Source organism: Mya arenaria, chromosome 17 (genome assembly GCF_026914265.1).
Source record: "Mya arenaria isolate MELC-2E11 chromosome 17, ASM2691426v1".
NCBI lineage: Eukaryota > Metazoa > Mollusca > Bivalvia > Myida > Myidae > Mya > Mya arenaria.
In genome coordinates, this window is record NC_069138.1 from 49708820 (window position 1) to 49731183 (window position 22364).

Below are 22364 nucleotides of genomic sequence, written 5' to 3' on the forward strand. Positions count from 1 at the left end.
GACAAATACATGTAGAGACCGCGTTCAAGATAACTGAATTAAAGCTATTTCACAACGCCTAGACCAAATTGAATATGAGTAAAGATATTGAAATAAAGCTTTCAAACTTTACTTAGGCGTTTGTGTACTCAAACATAGAAGTGTAGATGAATTTTAAACTCGTTTAACAGCTTGCACTCAATTTGACAAATGCACTTGTTAATATTTTCGAAAACAGAAATAGTTTGCTGGTTGCATTGTTCTTCTTGAATACTTCTTAACTTTCTAGACTGCATATTTGTATTACAAAATATAATTAACAAGATAATAGAACGTGACAAGGGTAAGCTTTATTGTGCATTTGTTGACTTTAAAAAAGCTTTTTATATGGTGTATAGAAATGGTATTTGGTTCAAGCTTTTATTTCAACAAAAATTTTCGTCAAAATATGTAAATATGTTAAAATCTATGTATCAGTCCGTTAAAATTTGTGTTAGAGTGAACGGAAAGTTGTCAGATTCGTTTGAAAGTTATATGGGTGTGAAACAAGGGGAAACATTATCCCCATTGCTATTTATTATGTTTATTTATTATATGGAGTCACAGTTAAAAAGTGTTAGAAATGACATTGTAAATTTAGAAGAATTACAGATAGTTATGCTTCTTTTTGCTGATGATACTGTTTTGTTCTCTACATCTGTGGAAGGTCTTCAATTGTTATTAAATAAATTACATGAGTATTGTTTAAAATGGAATATTACTGTAAATACTAATAAAACTGTTGCTATGATATGCAAGAAAGGTACACGGAAAGAAAATGTCAGTCTATTTTATAACAAAGTTAAACTGGATATTGTTAATAAATTTTGCTATTTGGGAGTAATGTTATCATCCAATGGAAAAAATTTAGTGGCCCAGAAAGCTTTATCTGAACAAGCATTACGTGCAATGTTTTCGTTAAATTCATTGTTTGAAAAGATACCCTTAAATGTACATGAAAAACTTAAATTATTTGATTCAATGGTTTTACCAATATTAACATAAGGTTGTGAAATATGGGGATTCCATTCTGCTCCCGATATAGAAAGGGTTTATTTGAATTTGTTTAAACAATTACTAAATGTTAGATGTCAAACAACTAATGCTTCTGTTTATGGTGAACTTGGCAAAGTGCCATTATATGTTATACGCCAAGAGAGGATATTGCAATATTGGTATAAGCTTGTAGATTCAAATGATAACCTGTTGTCTAGATGTTTTAGATATTGTTAGCAGCTCATGGTATTCTGATGTTAAAAAATTGTTAAATGATTTAGGATTTAACTACCTATGGGATAATATGTCAGTCACTAAATTACAGTTGTCAAAAGTTATTGAAAGATTATATGATCAGCACATGCCGAAATGGTATGCGACTTTAAATGATTCGTCCAAACTTTGTACTTATAAAAATATAAAAACAAGATTTTGTTATGAAAAATATCTCGATAGCGTCACTAATGTTAACCATAGAGTATCTCTAAGTAGAGTGCGATGTTCAGCACACAAGTTAGCTATAGAAGAAGGCAGATATATAAATATACCAAGGCATGATAGAAAATGCATATATTGCAATATGAAGATGATTGAAGATGAATATCATTTTATTCTTGAATGTCCATTTTATAAAGATATTAGACAAATGAGCTTACAACGATATTATTGTCATTGGCCAACCAAGAAAAAAACTATGTAATTTGTTAAGTTCTGAAAATGCAGCATTATTAAGGAAACTTGCTAAATTTGTTTATATTGCCACTGAAAAGCGCAAAAGTGCTTTAATTTAATTTAATTATTGCTTATTAGTTTTTGAATAGCTATATTTATATTTATTCTTGAATTTATGCTCTTCTCATACAACATTAATGTCAATACTGTTTTATATTACCGCAGTGAATGTATATATATATATATGCATTTGGCTGCGAACATGTTAATGTTTATGCCTAATAAAAGTTCTGTTCTGTTCTGTTCTGATGTATAGCGTAACATGTCGACAAAATGGAGAACTTTGTCCCAAAGAATGTTCAAGCGATCTACAAAACATAAAAACAAACAGTGATAAAGCTTTGAATACAAATAACTTTTGCTCTTATATTTACAAAATCTTTCAAAATTAACGATTAAGTTTATATTTTCATTAAACCTGATGTTCTCTTCTGTTGCTATAACCTTACGCAATCTTCTGTCACTGTGGTTTTGTGGTTGGTGGTTGCGGTCTTACATGCAAACTGTGAAGGTGCTGGTTTGATTCTTGCCGTCTACGTAGCAATTTTATTAATTTCAATTTATATATTTTTTTAGTGTATATATTAATATTTAAGATATTTCATTACGTCAAAATAACAAATAAGAGCTTATGTGCCTTCGTTTTTCAATTCAATTCAATTCAATTCAATATTCTTTATTTCCACCAATAATTGATGATTATTAAACATGAATACAAATATGAAAAACATAAGAGGAACAATCAAACATAAATTCATGGATTAGCAATTACACATCATTCAAATTATTTACAGTGTACAGAGATATTAAAAAAAAGATATTAAACTATTGCTTTATATGTACAGAACACACAATGTGCGATATGTTTTATGTACACACAAGCTTCAGATGCCCTTTAGTAGTCGAATGTATTTATATATTAATATCAGTAGTATGTAGAAATATACTTCATTTCGTCAACACGCCGTGCAGTGATTTATAGCCAAACAAGTTCGGTTAGATATTGTTTATGCATTTCCTCACAAAAGGGATGGATATTTTCATGAAGTCCGAGTGTTAACTTCTGTCCATGATACGTTCACAAGGAGCACCAAGTAAGGTGAGGTAAAACGTTCCTGCGTCCATTAGCAATAGCGTTTCTGTGATGTATAATCCCAGTTCGGCTACTTCACAGAGGAACTTCCACCTGAATCGCTCGGTTGTACTGCAATCAAACACGGGGTGCACTTCTTCACCATGCACGCAAATTTGTGAACAGTTAGTGCACTGGTAAGCTACTTGATATAATCTTGTCCATAGTTTTGCCACATAAAGTTCAATGTTCTTGTCCTTATTTTTGTCGAACACTTTGTAAATGACAGCGGGTGCTATTGTGGGGTGCAGCATTCGAAAGTAACGAAAGTCATCATCCGTAATTGTTCTCCTATACCACAGTTCTGTTTCTCTCGTGTTTACCAGACGTTTCACAAGACATTTCCACTGGTGCTTAGACGGTAGGTTATTTGGGTTAATAAGAACATCGTTAATGAAAGTCTGCAACCCAAACGTGCATAGTAGTTTGCAAATGTCTGGAATAAACCCTAACATAACTCTATTTTTGTCCAAGGTAAATTGGATGTAGCGTTTTATGAACAGATTCCTGCTAGTACAATTAACGTCTAAGGACAGTAGTTTATGTAGGAATATCAATGTTCTAATAATAACATTTGAGAACAGGTTGAACACACCAAGCATAGATTCACACATATCAGATCTTGTCCTTATATGAAATCCTTGCATCTTTTTAACAATGAAATGTTGAAGCTTATTGATGGTAAAAATATCATGGTTATTAATATTATTCCACAATTCACTGCCATATAAGGCTATAGGCATGATTATTTTCTTGTACAAATTTATAGACACGATTGGATTTAAACTATAAGGATGTGTGCATACATAGCAAAGAAGGCGGTTTTAGCTTTTTGGCAGCGTTCCTCAATACGTTCTTTACATCTTAAATTCGAATCCTGTCTAATTCCCAAATGGTTTGCGTTATTGGACTGCTCAAGACATTTATTCCCGTATAAAGTACCAAGAGGCGGTACATTTCGCTTCTTGCTGAATATCAAAACGGTCAATTTCTTAACGTTAATGTCAATTTTCCATTCCGTGCAATAGTGATACACTACGTCAAGCATGCGTTGCAAATTTAAGGGAGATAATGCGACAAGTGAAATATCATCAGCGAATGACGGATTACCTCCCTTTGTTGAAAACACTGAACACCCTAGATTACTATTTTCCAGTTTATGTAATAGTTCATCTATATACACGAGGTAATATAAAGTTGACAATACGCCTCCTTGTTTCACTAATTTAAGGACTGGTATTTCTTCGGAAAGCTCCCCCTACAGTCTCACTACACATTTTAATCCCATATAAGCAGATACCAAAACACGCAGCAATTTTCCTGTTATTCCTAGTCGTCCTAGCTTGAGAAAAAGCCCTTTGTGTGCCACACCGCATCAAATGCAGATTTCTGATCGAGCATGCTAACATACACATTACTGTTACGTTCGATCTGATGGTACACAATTTCTTGGAAGTTAAAAGCGGCAGTGGCACAGCTTAGGTTTTTCTGAAAGCCCTGTTGTTGGTTTGAAGGGAAAAGTAGTTGTTTTACTGTTAAGTAGTCATTAAGTCTATTGAGTAGCACTCTTTCGAAAAATTTACTAAAACATGGCATCAGGGATACGGGTCTATAGCTGCTTGGGATTTGAGTTTCCCCTTACCTTTATATAGCGGGATCAATAAGCTATTTTTCCATTTAGCTGGGTATTCTTCTTTCTTAAGAATAACATTAAATAGCGTGGTAAGCGCAGACATTACGCCCTCGCCGCCATATATAACATTTTCATTCAAAATATTGTCTATTCCCGGGCTTTTTCCTTTCTTTAAAGGCTTGATCGCTCGCTGTTCGTCTTCCGCGGTGAAATCCACTGACAGGCACTCCGTATTTTGATCACATTTGCTTAGATAAGTTTTTAGCTCTTCCAATTTCATATTGTCACTTTTCGATAGTCCATCATTTGCCTCGAACACTTTTACAAAATAGTTTTTAAAGCCATCAATGACCATTTCATCAGTATATGTGATATTATTAGCTTTCAGTTCATTACAGATGTCTGGGACTTTTCCATGTTTTCTACGTAGCAGTTTCCAGAATAATTTGTAGTCTAACTCTGCCGCTGAGTTTAGATCATCAATCACCTTATTTTCAAATTCTCTCTGTTTGTTTATCTGTGTTCGTCGGAAGTCTCGTTTTGCGGATTTGTAGTTGTTGAAGGATGTATGGTTGTTTCCTCTTGGGCGTCCCTCAACAATCCACTGTCTGCGCATATATCTGGCTTTTGTATGGGCGTCTTTAATACCACGGTCCCAGTAGGGTTTAGCCCATTTATTGAATTTACTATGCGGTAAATGACATTCTGCATTTTTCAGTGTATTCGTTATTAAGTCATTTAGGAGGGCTGGGTCTCCATCGTTTATTGATATGTTACTAAGGCCCTGGTGTATTGCTTTCGTATACATATGAATATGGTCCGCTGTATATTTGTGCCACGCAACACCGTTCTGTCGGGATGGAGGTGTCCTACATTGGGGCGTTGCTGATACGACGAAATGTAGAGTCATATGGTCCGAGGTTATTGCATTGTCTGTAGACCCTAATCTAAAATTTGCCACTCTACCGATGAAAGCACGTTCAACTAGTATATGGTTAATTATTTTTCCTGTTGGTATGAATGTCCCTTCATTTAAACCAAGGCTGTGTTGCACGGATATTAGGTTGTTCGTATTAATAAAGTCTGTCAACAATGATGATTTCACAGATGTATTTTGGTTTCTATTTTTCACGTATTGGCCGTTAAAATCCCATGCAGCAATAACGCTCCCCATTTGAGAATAGACAGAGATCAAAGATTGTAAATCACTTAACATAGATTTGTAATACTCTCAGGCATATAAATACAGAATATATATAGCGTCTTTTTATCTATACATTTTATCTCAATACCAGAAATACGATGATTTTCAAACGTATCAATGACAGAAATACAAGAAACAAGTGATTTCTTATACAAAATTGCCGTGCCGGCTTTACCACAACGAAGGGGACAATACTGGTCGACACTGGAATCAACATTAACAATACAATCGTATCTAGGGTGAATACTTTTACAAAAGCCGCTTGATCTTGGTAACAGTTTATGCTCACTAATAAGCGCAATATCTACACATTCGCTATCTGACATTTGTGACAATGGGTATGCCGAGGACATGATTCCACGACAATTCCAACAAAGAATGTTTAAACTTAACATAGTAATTATAGTAAGGATTACGCGCATTATTAAACCTTTATCCATTATTTTATTGCTGAGAAAACAACCAAACGGCAACATTCAACTAACACAGACTAGTCACACGCTACTATGTGCCTCCTACTATCACATTCGTCTTGCGTCGGGTCCCAAGCGTTCTCATCATCTCTGTCGTCCTTTCTGGTGTCCCAGTAGCTTGTTCCGTATGCATCATCCGCGTAGCGGTTGTCATGGTAGCCATCGTCCGGCCATTGATCGGTCCTATAATGCCGTACGTGCCCGTAATTCCGTTGCCTATCACGTAAATAGTTCGCGTCCAAGTTTCTTGCGCTATGATCTGTGTATGAATCAGCAAAACCGTCCCATTTTCGCCCGGCCGGTCTGAAGTCGTCGGAATTACCGCTCATATTGTTATATCTCCTAAATGTTTCCTTTCTGTGGTATCGTGGTCTTTTTAATCTCGTATCACTGATCTCGTCCTCATGCTCTTCCTTTGAGACCCATTTCCTATAAGTAATGCCATCCGGCCAAAAATGATCGTCATCAACAATGGGTTCCAACTCGTCGGGGATGTTGATTTTTGCAGATGACCCTCGTTTTCCGCGAAACAGACGTATGTATGATACATAAACGTCATTGTCTTTAAAGTAGCTATAAATATATATCGGATTCCGTTACGTCCCTGTCAATGTTTCCGATATAGTAAGCAACATTTTTTTCTTTTCCTTGCCGATACGAAACGGTCATCTTTGGAATGAGGAGTACCGTCGTCTAGCTTACTTGCTGAAACACGTGTTTGTTGCGTTGTCTCTTGTATATTTGCCGCAGGTTCGTTATGTGTTTTATCGCGCGTAGACGTTTGTGGTGTGCTCTTAGCTGCTATAACCTTTGGGCTTTCTACATCTATGTTTTGGAGGCTTGTTTCTGGGGTTTTAGTTTGCACCTCTTTGTGGGGCGCTTGATACACAGGCAGTTCCTTTTGTGGTAACGGCGTTGTTCTTTGTTCTTTGTTATTAGCTAGATCAGGTAACATTACACTAACTTTCGTCTTTTCTGGTGTTTCCTTTATTATCTCCGCATAGTTTCGCCTTATTGTGGTCTCATTGTTCGTATTCCTTTGTATCTGTTCTTTTTCAAGCATTCTCTGATTAATTGTAGCTATCGATACACCAAGTTTTGTTGTCTCATTCTATAGTTTCTTTATATCGGATGTAGCTGTAGAATCTGTGAACCTAGCTAATATGCTCCTTTATGTTCCATTCATGAGTCTGTAATTCGATGTTACGTTAGTGATTTCGTTTTGCACGACTTGTATGGTCCTTGATATATTCGATACCTCCAACTGTAAGTTGGCAATCATAGAAATCACATGAAATCGGTGTCCATTTTCGGTTCGATAACGATAGTTTCATTCGTTGCTATGTTTACAAATACGTCCTGTATGTCTCTAGACAATTCGCCACCTATGAAAGCACTGATCGTGTAACAGTCTGAAGCACATTTAAATTCTCTTGAAGCCTGGGAGGAGTTGTGCCTATTGACCAGGCGCGTTTGCGGACAGTCTTTAATGGTTCTAGCCCTTTCCGATAAACGGGCGTCGATATTCGTCTATTCGATGGTAATCATGGTTACAGAGCTTCACTATGTCGCGCACATAATCGTTTCTCGGTAAGCCCATGAGTTGGTTGTCTAAATCCTGGAAGAACTGCTGGGGCAAGAAGGGTTGTGAGTAGTCCTCACATTCGTCAATATAGCCAGCATCACTTCCACAGAATGATGCATTACTTTCATCACGTTCCCGTTTTATACGTAGAATGCTTGAATTAACAAGTGTTTTTGGATCAGTTTCATCTTGATCAGTTAGTTGTGACATTATCATTATTTAGGCGATCATCTGGTAATCCGTTATGATAGCTCTTTCAAACTGTTTTATTGGTATAACCCTGGCGAAATTCATTACCATCTACTCCAACGTCTGAAAAATGATAACTACAGTCGAACCCCGTTGGCTCGAACGCCAAGGGACCGGCGAAAATACTTCGAGCGTCAGACAATTCGAGCCAAGCGGGATTGATATCCTTAAGTATAAAAAATCTGTCTTCTAAATCAAGTTCGAGCCAACGAGGAATTCGAGCCAAGCGAGTTTGAGACAACGGGTTCCGACTGTACTTTATTGTTATACTTGTTGACATAACGAAAGACATTACTTTATATGTCTTAACGTTATTGGTGCCATTGAAAACAAGTTAATTGCCATAAACTGAAACCGTGAATAATCTGTATAGTTCTATTCTGTTATCAATTACTTTAATCAATTTATTGACAATAAATGACGTTTTAATAATTAATGTAGGAAATAATGAAATGCTCTAACATTGAAATGTATTATTAGAATAAAGGATCAACAGTTGCCATTTTCAAAACAATTATATTTCCAATCGCTTTTTTTATGAAAAATTGTGTATAAGATCAACACATTTATTTGTAAACATTGCCTCCTGAGCCACAATCTGTTCAATAACTTTCTTTATCTTTAAAGTTATGATACCAAACTAAGATGTCGATGGAAGAATATGTTTTTCGCCACATACTGGATGCATACATTTTTCAAAATTTAAAGAAAAAGTCCACTTACCAGGCAAAGGTTGGAACCAGAATCGGCACTTTTCATTCTAATTTCGTTTGCAATGAAACATTCTCTCACTTAATGTTTGCATGAAACGAAATTACGTCCTCCCAATTTTTCATAGTTTATTTCAAATGTTTAATGCTAAAAACTGGTGTGTGTTATGATGAAAAGCGCGTGCGACGTTGTTTACTGACGTCATCAAGCGCAGTAATTTTAAACCTCTTTTGACGTTAAGTAGTTCCTCTAAAAAAGACATAATTATATACTGTAATGTTATTGGTTATGCATATTTGCCAAACAGTTCTTGAATATTATAATATTCAAGATGAGTAATACAGCTAGTATATAAAAATAATGCCTGCGTTTTGTTGTCAACAGTAACTTTCATTGGCCGCGAAAATACATTACTTTCCCCATACCTGCAATAAAAGCTGTGTTGTATACACCGGTCAGTAACTATACAGTCAATAGCTCATGGTTATAGTGTAATGTACTTAGGTTACGGCACTAATAGCTATAGACCTTAGTGCGGCGTTCGACACGGTCGACCACGACATTCTCGTCGATGTATTGACCAACCAGTATGGTGTTTGTGGATCAGCGCTGGAATGGGTGGATTCGTACCTGCGACCACGTGGCTGCTGCGTGAAGGTGAATCAAATTTCTTCATCTCAGCGCCATCTAACATGTAGTGTCCCGCAAGGAAGTTGTTTGGGTCCTTGGCTCTATTTGACTTATGTTGGGACTCTATTTGACATTGTGCCCCCGTCCATTTCCGTGTTTGGGTTTGCGGACGACCATACAGCGAACGTTCGTTTCAAACCAACAACAATCGCAGAAGAAGCTGCAATTCATGAACTTCAAGGTTGTGCTATAGTCATAACCGACTGGATGAACAATAACAAATTAATATGAATGCATCCAAAACCGAATTTATCATGTTTAGTAGTTGCCCGCAGTTGGATAAATGTAACACCAAAGAAATTGAAATATGCGGTGATAACATCAAACTGCATAATTATATCAGATATTTGGGTGCTTTTCTAGATGCCACACTTAATTTCAAAGAGCATATTAAAAGAAAGTGTAAAACTGCTATGTTGAACTATTTAAAGATAAAAACTATCCGTAAGTTTCTAAACAAAAAAGCAACTGAGGTCTTAGTTCTGTCATTAGTAATTTCAAAAAATAACACAAATATAGAACTGATTTGTATTTGCGCACATGTCGGAACGAGTGTGTTTATTCAAGCCTTGGATCATTTGTACATACTGTTGAGTTCGATTGATAATATCGAGATCTGATGCCTTGACGTTATTCAACTATTTGCATCCATACAAATTAGTTTGAATAATGATTTTTTTTTATATGCTTGTAGCAGTAAGTGGACTAAGAACCTCGCCATGTAGTACATAACCTTCCAAAGCGTGGAATGAGACTTTTCCCTTTTGGCACCTTTCTTGAATACGTGTAACGTCATATGCGAGGGTTGGAATTCCTGCAGCAATTGAACCAACTTTGGCGCCTTTGGCGCCTTGGATTTTTGCAGATGACCCTCGTTTTCCGCGAAACAGACGTATGTATGATACATAAACGTCATTGTCTTTAAAGTAGCTATAAATATATATCGGATTCCGTTACGTCCCTGTCAATGTTTCCGATATAGTAAGCAACATTTTTTTCTTTTCCTTGCCGATACGAAACGGTCATCTTTGGAATGAGGAGTACCGTCGTCTAGCTTACTTGCTGAAACACGTGTTTGTTGCGTTGTCTCTTGTATATTTGCCGCAGGTTCGTTATGTGTTTTATCGCGCGTAGACGTTTGTGGTGTGCTCTTAGCTGCTATAACCTTTGGGCTTTCTACATCTATGTTTTGGAGGCTTGTTTCTGGGGTTTTAGTTTGCACCTCTTTGTGGGGCGCTTGATACACAGGCAGTTCCTTTTGTGGTAACGGCGTTGTTCTTTGTTCTTTGTTATTAGCTAGATCAGGTAACATTACACTAACTTTCGTCTTTTCTGGTGTTTCCTTTGCTATCTCCGCATAGTTTCGCCTTATTGTGGTCTCATTGTTCGTATTCCTTTGTATCTGTTCTTTTTCAAGCATTCTCTGATTAATTGTAGCTATCGATACACCAAGTTTTGTTGTCTCATTCTGTAGTTTCTTTATATCGGATGTAGCTGTAGAATCTGTGAACCTAGCTAATATGCTCCTTTATGTTCCATTCATGAGTCTGTAATTCGATGTTACGTTAGTGATTTCGTTTTGCACGACTTGTATGGTCCTTGATATATTCGATACCTCCAACTGTAAGTTGGCAATCATAGAAATCACATGAAATCGGTGTCCATTTTCGGTTCGATAACGATAGTTTCATTCGTTGCTATGTTTACAAATACGTCCTGTATGTCTCTAGACAATTCGCCACCTATGAAAGCACTGATCGTGTAACAGTCTGAAGCACATTTAAATTCTCTTGAAGCCTGGGAGGAGTTGTGCCTATTGACCAGGCGCGTTTGCGGACAGTCTTTAATGGTTCTAGCCCTTTCCGATAACCGGGCGTCGATATTCGTCTATTCGATGGTAATCATGGTTACAGAGCTTCACTATGTCGCGCACATAATCGTTTCTCGGTAAGCCCATGAGTTGGTTGTCTAAATCCTGGAAGAACTGCTGGGGCAAGAAGGGTTGTGAGTAGTCCTCACATTCGTCAATATAGCCAGCATCACTTCCACAGAATGATGCATTACTTTCATCACGTTCCCGTTTTATACGTAGAATGCTTGAATTAACAAGTGTTTTTGGATCAGTTTCATCTTGATCAGTTAGTTGTGACATTATCATTATTTAGGCGATCATCTGGTAATCCGTTATGATAGCTCTTTCAAACTGTTTTATTGGTATAACCCTGGCGAAATTCATTACCATCTACTCCAACGTCTGAAAAATGATAACTACAGTCGAACCCCGTTGGCTCGAACGCCAAGGGACCGGCGAAAATACTTCGAGCGTCAGACAATTCGAGCCAAGCGGGATTGATATCCTTAAGTATAAAAAATCTGTCTTCTAAATCAAGTTCGAGCCAACGAGGAATTCCAGCCAAGCGAGTTTGAGACAACGGGTTCCGACTGTACTTTATTGTTATACTTGTTGACATAACGAAAGACATTACTTAATATGTCTTAACGTTATTGGTGCCATTGAAAACAAGTTTATTGCCTGAAACCTGAATAATCTGTATAGTTCTATTCTGTTATCAATTACTTTAATCAATTTATTGACAATAAATGACGTTTTAATAATTAATGTAGGAAATAATGAAATGCTCTAACATTGAAATGTATTATTAGAATAAAGGATCAACAGTTGCCATTTTCAAAACAATTATACTTCCAATCGCTTTTTTTATGAAAAATTGTGTATAAGATCAACACATTTATTTGTAAACATTGCCTCCTGAGCCACAATCTGTTCAATAACTTTCTTTATCTTTAAAGTTATGATACCAAACTAAGATGTCGATGGAAGAATATGTTTTTCGCCAAATACTGGATGCATACATTTTTCAAAATTTAAAGAAAAAGTCCACTTACCAGGCAAAGGTTGGAACCAGAATCGGCACTTTTCATTCTAATTTCGTTTGCAATGAAACATTCTCTCACTTAATGTTTGCATGAAACGAAATTACGTCCTCCCAATTTTTCATAGTTTATTTCAAATGTTTAATGCTAAAAACTGGTGTGTGTTATGATGAAAAGCGCGTGCGACGTTGTTTACTGACGTCATCAAGCGCAGTAATTTTAAACCTCTTTTGACGTTAAGTAGTTCCTCTAAAAAAGACATATTTATATACTGTAATGTTATTGGTTATGCATATTTGCCAAACAGTTCTTGAATATTATAATATTCAAGATGAGTAATACAGCTAGTATATAAAAATAATGCCTGCGTTTTGTTGTCAACAGTAACTTTCATTGGCCGCGAAAATACATTACTTTCCCCATACCTGCAATAAAAGCTGTGTTGTATACACCGGTCAGTAACTATACAGTCAATAGCTCATGGTTATAGTGTAATGTACTTAGGTTACGGCACTAATAGCTATAGACCTTAGTGCGGCGTTCGACACGGTCGACCACGACATTCTCGTCGATGTATTGACCAACCAGTATGGTGTTTGTGGATCAGCGCTGGAATGGGTGGATTCGTACCTGCGACCACGTGGCTGCTGCGTGAAGGTGAATCAAATTTCTTCATCTCAGCGCCATCTAACATGTAGTGTCCCGCAAGGAAGTTGTTTGGGTCCTTGGCTCTATTTGACTTATGTTGGGACTCTATTTGACATTGTGCCCCCGTCCATTTCCGTGTTTGGGTTTGCGGACGACCATACAGCGAACGTTCGTTTCAAACCAACAACAATCGCAGAAGAAGCTGCAATTCATGAACTTCAAGGTTGTGCTATAGTCATAACCGACTGGATGAACAATAACAAATTAATATGAATGCATCCAAAACCGAATTTATCATGTTTAGTAGTTGCCCGCAGTTGGATAAATGTAACACCAAAGAAATTGAAATATGCGGTGATAACATCAAACTGCATAATTATATCAGATATTTGGGTGCTTTTCTAGATGCCACACTTAATTTCAAAGAGCATATTAAAAGAAAGTGTAAAACTGCTATGTTGAACTATTTAAAGATAAAAACTATCCGTAAGTTTCTAAACAAAAAAGCAACTGAGGTCTTAGTTCTGTCATTAGTAATTTCAAAAAATAACACAAATATAGAACTGATTTGTATTTGCGCACATGTCGGAACGAGTGTGTTTATTCAAGCCTTGGATCATTTGTACATACTGTTGAGTTCGATTGATAATATCGAGATCTGATGCCTTGACGTTATTCAACTATTTGCATCCATACAAATTAGTTTGAATAATGATTTTTTTATATGCTTGTAGCAGTAAGTGGACTAAGAACCTCGCCATGTAGTACATAACCTTCCAAAGCGTGGAATGAGACTTTTCCCTTTTGGCACCTTTCTTGAATACGTGTAACGTCATATGCGAGGGTTGGAATTCCTGCAGCAATTGAACCAACTTTGGCGCCTTTGGCTGACCTCGTTTCCGCAAAACATACTGCGCGAAGGTTTCGATGACCCTATCTTACACGAGCGGCTATGATAGATGCTTTTTCTCTAACCTCAGTTAAACAAAATTTAGTAAAAATGATTTTCTTTCAAAATAAATGAGTATGGCTATGGGATAAAACGTGGTTGCCATGGATATGCGCGCAGTGATTCAGATTATTTTAATAATCATATCGGTCTTTAAATAGTTCTTAGGCGAGTGAAGCATTATTTCTTGAAAGGTGCGCGAAAACTTTTTTAGGGTGACATTTGAAGCGAGAAATAATTAAGAAGCATTCTAAATATTGCCACAAGACAAGCTTTCCATGTTGCTACAGACGACAGTCTTCAACAAGGGAGGTAATTACAATGTGATGACCATTAAAAATGAGTTCCATACGGGCATTTTATCTTCGCCCGTGGTCAAGATAAGAATTTCTAGCATGGTTAAATTATTGGATCTACTTATCTTAGGTTGGATAATAAAAGTTGCAGTTATACAACTAAATTCTTTTTGAAATCCTTGTCGTTGTGTGTTTGGAAATTTGGAAAATGACATTTTATCAAATCTACTTAATACGATGACACGTAAATTTTTGCAAAACGTAGAAATAAGTAAAATCGGCCTGTAACTCCTATGAGTTGACCGTGGCTTGCCATTTCCTTTGTTATAAGGGATGATGTAACTACGTTTCCATGACGCTGGATACTCTTGGTAGAGTACTATATTATTAAACAGAACCTTAAGGGTCATAATAACTGATTGCCCACCGTATAAAACGTGTTCATTTAACACCGAGTCTGGACCGGGCGCTTTTCTACGTTTTAATCTTTTAATCGCGACCCTAATTTCACGTTCTGAAATTTCTTTAAATGTAATATTATCTGGTAAAGATTCGCGATTCCTTTCATTTATTCTGTCATTAACTTCACGCTCAAACTCTAAAAGCGACTCATTATAACCAACATCAAATACGGATCGGTAAAAACTAGCAAAACTATCCTTTATCATCTCAACCTCGTACTTTACGACATCAACCTCGAGTTTTGAAACACTATTAGGGTTTTTATTTTTCAACTTTCTAAGAAGGCGCCAAAATAACTTGTCATCTGTTTCTGCCGCGTTATCGATTTTATCAAAAACATTATAAACATATATTTCGGAGAGCCTCCGCTGTGTAGCTCTAAAAAGGGTTTTTGCTCGCTTAAATCTCTTAAAGCTGCACTCTCACAGATTAATCATTTTTACAACTGTTTTGTTTTTTAAATTAATGTTTTATGGCCTAAACCGTCCATGGATTTTCGCAAAAATCTGCTCGTTCCAAGACAAAAAATAAAAAAGTTGTCAAAACGTTCAATCTGTGAGAGTGCAGCTTTAAACGAATCATCATTTTGATTGCGCGGACGACCATTTCGCTTCACTTGTAAGCTCAATATAGGTTTGGATTTTTAGGTACTCTGATATGATGTTTTATATTTACGCCGAAATATCACCATTATGAAAGTCATAGATGAAATACTGAGCTATATATTTTAGTAAGGTACTTATTCGCCAATTATGATACTTGATAGGCAATACGGTAAACTTTGAACTCGCCTGTGGACTCTTTAAACTCTGAAACAAACATTTCTCATATTGTTTAAAAAATCGTATCGAATGTTAAAAACTGGTTAGTATATAACCATTCTAATAAAAGTCTTCTACATTGCAGGTGGTTGCCTGCTGTTTGCATGTTGCTCTCCTCTGTGCATGCCTACCCAAGTCTTCAAATAAAAATACCGAATGGTGACAGCGTACCTCATCCATGTGACTCCTCTCGAATATGGGAGGGGGTCGGGCACGAGAACCAGGCGGGTGGAGGGGTTAGGAACCCCTTTGGAAGGGACTTTGATGCAAACGGGAAGGTATATATCAATATGTATAATACTTACAAACTTAGGTTAGTCTGAGCTAGGATTATTTACATCATCACAATGAAGCCTCTCTTATGTAAATGTTTATATTGAAAAGACAAAATAACCTTTTAACCAGTGGATTTTTCCGAGTACTCCAATTTATCCCACGACGAAGACACACACTATTGTGTAACGTAACATAATGCGTTACTACTCAATCTCGCACATGTGCCACCATTAGAGCATTTGATATCTTATATCCCTGAAAGTTCTTTCTTTGTTTATATTCGTATAGGTTTGGGACTCTACAATCTGCAGAATGGATTCAGATGGAGATGGACGGACGAACGGAGAAGAGCTGGGAGATCCTGACTGTATATGGAGCCAAGGACAGACCCCAGCAGTCACTTCCGGTCTTTCACATCCAGGTAAAACCTTAGGGACGGTACCCCATAATAACAAGTTATATTTTTTTCTCGGTTTAATTTGTTTTGTTTTTTGTTTTGTTTTTTATTTGAGATCAATTTGTTGGAATGACATTACATCACAGTGATATTCACAAGTCAATATCGTCCTATTTTAAATTTAGTGTAATTATCAAAATATATTTTTTCAATGCTTATAAAAAATCTTAATAACCAAAGACGACGTATTTGACTATAAAAATCATGAAACAATCTAAGAACAGCTCTATGTCTGTTTCTGCTGTTCGTTTTTGAATGTGTATTCCTACATTAATTGTTAAAATTTGAAACTTATATGTTTCTTGTTTCTTGAGGCTCGACCTGTACGTTAAGTTGTTATTATCTTCAGGTGTATGTGAGCCATTGGGTAGTAGCACGTGTGCAGGGAGAAACTCGTTTGTAGACTGTGGAAATACCGGAGAGTTTGACTGCCCTCCCATACACGCAGACGGTAGAGTTTAGTTGTTGTTTTCACCAGGGGTATGTGAGCCTATAGAGGTAGCAATTGTGTAGGGAAGAACTGGCTTGTATATTGCGAAAATACCGGAGGGTTTGATCGCCCTCTCATACACACAGAAGGTAGAGTTTAGTTGTCGTTTCCACCAGGGGTATGTGAGCCTATTGAGGTAGCACATGTAATGGTAATAACTCTTTTGTAGACTGTGGAAATACTGGAGAGATTGATTGCCCTCCCATACACGCAGAAGGTAGAGTTTAGTTTTTGTTTCCACCAGGGGTATGTGAGCATATAGAGGTAGCAAGTGTGCAGGGAATCTATGTAGTCGTTTGTAGTCTATGAATATAGTGGATAGTTTGACTGCCCTCCAATCTAAACAGAAGGTCAAGTTCGTTTTGTAGGAACAGTTTTATGCTGTTTAATAGACCCAGATGTGAATCAACATGCATTTGTTTATTTTACGGATATCATATTTTGAAATCATATGAACAATCAACCAGTAAATAAAACCTCTCACTTAAAAGATTTTAGAGCTGCCAACTTAAATTTGTTTTTGAGGAATAACTTGCAGGACTGATGTCATTATCGGGGTAAAAAGGCAATCCGGCATGTTATAGTGTGTGGACCCAACGCGTACTTGAACCAGTCCAATTGCGTTTATATCCAAGATAATGACATAAACTACGCAATTCATTACTTATATTTACACTAAAAGTTCATTATTTTGTTCAAAAATTGCAAAATATACTTCATTTCAATTTAAAAAAGTTTCAAATAGAACGACAGACCGTAGCCGGAAACAGTTTATCAAATGACGTCACAATAACGCGGGAAAAAGTTAGTCACTTCAATTCACTTTCTAAGCGTAAACTTGAAACAATAATAACAACAATTCATTTAACATATCATAGATTTTTACTCTCTAACATGTTGATTTAAGTTCTTCGCGGTCTGCTGACACTTAACAAACAATTACAAGATAAATATGTTTTTAATTTACATTCATATTGTTATTCGATGACTCACGATCCGAAGATGTTGCGTTCATCGTATAATAATCGCAATAGCCGTAATGCAGTTCATTTAAGAAGTTGAGGTGTAAAAAGGTGAAATAGAGATATGCAACTGCAATATAGATTAGGTCTTTAAAATGCATCGACATGTTACGAATTGCAAAACAAAAACATTTATTGTTTAGATACCGTCAAAATGGACATACGCTATCCAGAAACGCCAGTCCCTGCCCAGGAAACCACATACATGTGTATGGCTTTTGAGCTTCCATCGGATAAGCCCTACCATCTGATCGCCTCTACCCCAATCATCGACAACAGGGAGGTCATGCACCACATCATCGTCTACGGATGTTCTGGAATGGGTAATTATTGTTACTCCCAAATGTTTTCCATACAGGACCATAACATTCTGACGTGCCTATCTATGCAAGTGAAATTAGATGAAAGTTATATTGGGCTGCAGTTAAAACCTGGGTAAAACCCATGCTTCCAAACTGAAAAAAATATCCTTATTTTGAGTACAAAATAATCGTAGCTAAATTAGTCGTCTGTGGCAATTCAATCAAACATTACTAGGTCTTTTTAAGTGCGTATACATGCGTCTTGTTTGTCAATGCTAAATAGCTTCTTTGTTGGTTATCACCTATATATGTTGATCCAGATGTGGTCAGCATATGATCGATGGCAAAACAAACAGTGCATTTCAAAAGTATCTAAATATTGATTTACATTTCGCAATGCGTACTAATAGTAGTTTTATATTATGTTAACCTTGTTGCGAACATAAACTAAATAAGTGACATAATATGAAATGATGTATCTAGCTTTGGTAGAACTTGTTTTTTAAACCGGAAGTGAAGAGTGCCAGACAGGCGTTTATTAAACATCCTAAAAACCACAAAACGTTACTTCCTGTACAGTACAGTAATCGCTGAAACCTTGAAAATCACGTGTCCGTGAATAGATATCACGTGACTTATATTTAAAGATTATTAATTATCTTTGATTTGTTTTCGTGTTCTAACTTCCATTTATCTTAAATAATCAGAATTATATTAAACTATCTAAGATATAAAATAAACCATTTTTTTTGTTAAAAGAAATATTATACAGCTGATTTCAAGTTATAATGGGATAGTTCTAGTCTGATTGCCAGGGGTGATCACTGCGTAGGAAATTGTAAAATTTCTTCTTGTCTCTATTTGTAGCGTTTTAAATGCTACGGAGTTGCTTACACTTCAAAAATTGGTTTTATTATTTATTCTATTCAGTCCCTTTCACTAAACTTATAGTGACAATGAGCTTAGTAACTCATTGATAGGACACTAAATCGGATTACGTCCACCTTCGATGAATATCTTCTTTATTAAGCAAAATAATCAAAGTCAACGACTAGTAAATTTAACCATTTGCTTATAAATTAAGAATATTTATATCTGGATGGTTCGGCGCGATGTCAGTTCCCCTTGTATTCATATCAATTATATTCAATACTGGACGGGGAATGCGTTAGTATCAGGTTATAATGCAGGCACTCAATTCGCGATTACGTACCATAGAAACCTCAAACAGCATAAAAATCGTTTTTACAGATGGTTATTAAATGAATTACTGAAAATCTTGATCACTTTTTGTCATTACTTAAATGTAAAGGAGCATGTCGGGGCAGAAGCCTTTAAAACTAGATCAATTATTAACAAACATAAGAAGCATATTGCCAACATATGTGTTACAGACACAGCACCAAGAGAGCTGAACAAACCATGGAATTGTCAGGGGGAAATGCAATCGTGTCGGGAGATGATAAGTTTATGGGCAGCAGGTAGCAATGGGATATGTTTCAATGAAAACATGGGATTCCAGGTTGCTGGAGAAAAAGGACTGAAGTATGCTGTGATGGAGGTATGGTGTTTTACTGCCAACGTATTGTATTATCAGCGAGAAAACAATCTCTAGGGTCTAGCTAGAATCTGATCATTTCATTCATATCCGTTAGTGTAAGCATTACATGTGATCAAGTACAGCAATGCCAATTGAGAGAAACATGACAACGTCGTAGCTTGGGGACTATGGGACAGAGTGCATAGATCTACCATTGCTATTAATCAAACCGAATTTGATAATTTTATTGTCATAATTTTCATGTATTTTTTTTTAGGGATGGAACCGGATACCAAATCGGTATCCGGATATTCGTATCAAGTATTCGAATACTATCCGGATACTCGTATCAAATTGTTTTCATAATAAGTAAATTTCCTATTATATGTCACCCACCTTCTGTCATTTGACAGAATTGTCCACTTAATTTATAATTCGTCATATTGCAATTTCACGTTTTCATTCATTCTTTCTCAGTCTTAATAATTTATAATGTTATAATCAAAGCTAAACAACTCATTTTACGTCATAAAACTCATGATGAATACCACATAAACACCTCGCGAATTTGATAGTCACTTCAGCCGAGGTGGTTGCTTGGTTACTGCCACGTGCTTTCGAGTTTGTTATTTATCAGCAGGTTTCATGTTAGATGACGCTTTGATTATTTGATAGTCGATTGTAATTGTATTTCATTACATCGTTTGATTTAATGCAATACCTAAAATTTCTGTGGTGTTTTGTAATGAAGGATATAATTGCGGAAAAGATATGAAGACAAAAAGACGATCTGATTTTTCTTTTTTTACATGCGTGTACTTTTTTTATTTATCAATAAACTAAACATGTTTACATATCGTATGAAAAATAAATTACAAGATGCAAAATGATGGAACTTGAAAGTGAAAAGATAAACAAATTTGTTTTTGTATTTATTTTTCAGATAGCAATAATTTCTTCATGCATATTCATCAAAAATACGATTGGTCATTAATAGCTTTGATTGCACGACCCTTATACTGTGATTGGACGATCAAATCCTACGGATTAATGATCAATCCGTTTAATATCAACTAGTGCCAATTAGTGTCAATCAAGCACATCTGAGATCATAAGACACTTGTCATTGTAAACAAGGTCATAGAACTTTACAGGGTGCTGCACAAGGACACAATATCACGCCTTGTGCAAACACCCAATTAGCAGACGATTTGTGACACATACCCGCTTCGCGACAGACACTGTTGATCACCTGAAATATTTCATCTGAAATGTTTTATAACAATTGCTATGTCTCTGCTAAGCTATTTCATTAAAATTTTAATTCTTAACGAATATTCGAATACCCATTTAGGTATCCGAATACTTGCGTGACATCCGGATATCCGGATATTCGCTTCCATCCCTAATTTTTTTGTATTACTAACAGATACCGTCCCAAACAAGTAAGTAGCTAGACGTTTGAAATCATAATGAACATAGTTTATTCTCTATGTCTCATTTCATTTAATTGATGGTGTCCTATTATAACCCAAAATAATATAAGCAGGGGAATCAACCAACATGCGTTATAATACTATTGAAAATATTTGGACATGCAAAACTGTCACATATGTGGCCTAGTTCTTGGATGAAGGCCGCATACAACAAGAACAAGAGCGGTCACAGACAGCTATATCCCCCGCCTCATGGGGGCATTTTTTTGTAACGAAAGCCAATCAATGGTAAGGGTAGTTCCTCGGGAACATAAGAAATGCGTAAAATTAAGAAAGGGCAATAACTCTTTCAAAAAAGTTCATATTGCAAAAGCCTGAAAATATGCGCTCCGTCACTATATAGTCAAAAACGTAAGAGGAGTTGCGAAGAAACCAATTTTAAATGTAAAACAAAGAAAGAGCAATAACTCTTTTAAAAATGGTCGAATTGCGAAAGCCCGACAATATGCGCTGCGTCACTATATAGTCATCAATCTGTGAGCGTTTGGTAGAAAATGCATGAAAAACGTAAGAGCAGTTGCGAAGAAACCAATTTTAATGTAAAATAAGCAAAGGCCAATAACTCTTTCAAAAATAGTCGAATCCGGAAAGCCCGACAATATGCGCTGCTTCTCTTTATGATAATCAATCTGTGAAAGTTTGGTAGAAATCGCATGAAAAACGTAAGAGGAGTTGCGAAGAAACCAATTTTAAATGTAAAAAAGGTAATAACCTTTCAAGAATGGCCGAATCGCGAAAGCCCGACAATATGCGCTGCTTCACTTTACGATCATCAATCTGTGAAAGTTTGGTAGAAATCGCATGAAAAACGTAAGAGGAGTTGCGAAGAAACCAATCTTAAATGTAAAATAAACAAAGGGCTATAATTCTTTCAACAATGGTCGAATCGGGAAGCCCGACAATATGCGCTGCTTCTCTTTATGATCATCAATCTGTGAAAGTTTGGTAGAAATCGCATGAAAAACGTAAGAGGAGTTGCGAAGAAACCAATTTTAAATGTAAAATAAGCAAAAGGCAATTACTCTTTCAAAAATGGTCAAATCAGGAGAGCCCGACAATATACGCTGCTTCACTTTACGATCATCAATCTGTGAAAAATTGGTAGAAATCGCATGAAAAACGTAAGAGCAGTTGCGAAGAAACCAATTTTAAATGTAAAATAAGCAAAGGCCAATAACTCTTTCAAAAATAGTCGAAACGGAAAGCCCGACAATATGCGCTGCTTCTCTTTATGATAATCAATCTGTGAAAGTTTGGTAGAAATCGCATGAAAAACGTAAGAGGAGT

General features: G+C 36.2%; 1 pseudogene; it reads left to right on the forward strand.

Annotated features, from left to right (window-relative positions):
- Window positions 1-22364, forward strand: part of LOC128222687 (dopamine beta-hydroxylase-like) — a 34181-nt pseudogene that overhangs the window by 5817 nt on the left and 6000 nt on the right.